Consider the following 2,295-nt stretch of genomic DNA (forward strand, 5'->3'; position numbering starts at 1 on the left):
TCAGGTGCAGAGCCCCCCGTGTGCCAATTCACACACATACTCTCCAAAAACCCAGGCCCTCACAAGCACTATTTGCACAGCAAAGCCACTTTTGCAGGGCACTCAAGATGTGTATTTGAATTTTAAATGGAGGACCCTGCTCTAAGCACCAGATAGACGCGGCCCATTTTCAATGCCCCCTTTTACCACCCCAGCCTCTCGCCCTCTCTGTCTCGGTCTCTCTCTATCCAGATGACAATAATTCAGGCTTTTGGAGGACTAGAGGGGGGCCTGGAAGGGGAGGGGGCGGAGGAGAGGGGCTGTGCTCTTCTTTGCATTCCAATCTCCGGGATCATGCTTTTTGCAAATAGAGATTGAGATAAAGAATCTTCCTGCTGGAATTACAGAGGTTTTAATCTTCTCATCAGTTTCTCCGTCATGAAGTGAGCCTCTGACCACTGGAAACCAGATTTAGTTCCCGGAATGGGACCTGGTCTCTAGAAAACCCCATAGTAGAGTCACACGACCCTGCCTGACACACACTAGATATTACCCCCAAACCCCAAGTGTGTTCGGAATTTCAATGAGTAGCTTTCTAGGCCCTCGGAATTCTTCCTCTCCCTAGGAAAAATCCACAGGATAGATTATGCCTTTGCATTTGGGAGGAGGCTTGAAGAGAAATTCCTGGGGGAGATGCTTTGGACAGGGAGCAGGGGAAAGGGTGGAAAACCATTATGAAAAACAGAAAGAGAGGGCCTCAGAGGTCATTTCAGTGTCTAGACAGGATAACCTAGAGAGAGGCTCACTAGTTCCCCTGCAGGGTGAACATACTCAGATACCACCCTAGCCCACCCTTCCCAATTGCAATAGAGTTTTGGAAGTGAGAAACTTTCTCATCTCTGGATCCAAGGAAGTGAATATTTCTAATTTTCTTTCCCGTGCTGAACCCTTTCCCTCTGCTATAAATACACATACCACAACCACCCTCCATTTTCAGGTCCCCCCTCCCATACCCTCTTTCTGTTGTTGCAAAAAAAAAAGTCATTATTTTCTTTTCCCACTAAGTGTGTCTTGACACTTCTAAAATGTTTCTTAACTAAAAGATGCCATTAAAATACAGTTTAGAAACCAAGCAGGCAAAGCCAGGGAAGTGGAGAAAAACAACTCTTCTGAAATTCATCGTTAACTGTTTTGCTAAATGTGTCAACTTATGCTTAGAGGTGGAGAAACCTTTAAAAAGAGATCCCAAATGATGGGTTGAGGTTGGGTGCTTTCTTCTTCTACCCTCTAGCCCTCTTCTTCTTCTTCTTCTTTTTTTTTTTTCCTTTTCCCCATAGCTATTCCTCCTCTGTAACAGCATGTGGCGTTGCAAGCCCAGAGGAAAAAAAAAACAAAAAAACCACACATGTAAAAAAAAAAAAAATCCAACACTCTGGTTGGGGATATACCAGCTGCAGACCACAAGATGAAATCAAAGTTCTTGGCCCTCACCCATAGCAGTAAGTAATCTTAGCAGAGCTAATAATAATAATCAGGGCTTCCGAGCGTGTGGCCATCCAGATGTTTGGAAGCGCTAATGTTGGGTGCATACGAAAGCTCTGCCATTTATTTATATATTTACAATAGTTTCTAAATCCACAAACTTGAGTGCGAGTTCATTTAAAAGCAAACTCTGGGACCTCACCTTCTCCATAGGCTGGAGTATGTGGACTTGAGTATGGAAGGTTGGTTGTTAAGCCCTTTAGAGAAGGAAGAAAAAACCAATCTAGCCTGACTGGGCCTTCTTTTAAGTGGCTACACTGAGCCTGGTTGCTATTTGAATACCTTTGTTTAAGATATTAAAGGTATCCTTGTATGGCAGTCATTGCCCCTCACTAGGGGGTAGATCCATTCTGTTTCAATGTCCCCATCTTCTCCCCATTCCTATCCCTGTCCTCTTCTAGAGCTGGCTTAATGCAAGCTTGAAATCAGGAGTGAAGAGGATGGGTAAAAGGGAAGGAAGGAAGAAAGGAAGGAGGGAGAGAGGGGAAACTTCCTTACCCTGTCAAGGACCCATTAGAGTTTGGAAATGCTTGGGTATCTACATACTACAGAATCATTGTGTTGGGGGCAGTTCCTAGAATGGTGGGACTGGAAGTTGAAAGCCAGAGGTTTAAAGTAGAGGTGTTAGCCAATAACATCAAGCCCCTTACCAGATAAATTTCTTACCTACTCTCTGTCTGTCTTTCATCTCTCTGTCTCTTCTCTATTTCTCTGTGTCTCTCTGTCACACACACACACACACACACACACACACACACACACACACACACACAC

At 44.4% G+C, this 2,295-nt stretch overlaps 1 protein-coding gene across 2 annotated transcripts in view; it reads right to left on the reverse strand.

Annotated features, from left to right (window-relative positions):
* The window catches only part of SHH (sonic hedgehog signaling molecule), a 12,061-nt gene that overhangs the window by 1,877 nt on the left and 7,889 nt on the right, over positions 1-2,295 (reverse strand). The window lies entirely within an intron of this gene.

This window comes from Vombatus ursinus, unplaced genomic scaffold (assembly GCF_900497805.2).
Source record: "Vombatus ursinus unplaced genomic scaffold, bare-nosed wombat genome assembly UNPS02014852.1, whole genome shotgun sequence".
In the NCBI taxonomy this organism is placed as follows: Eukaryota; Metazoa; Chordata; class Mammalia; order Diprotodontia; family Vombatidae; genus Vombatus; species Vombatus ursinus.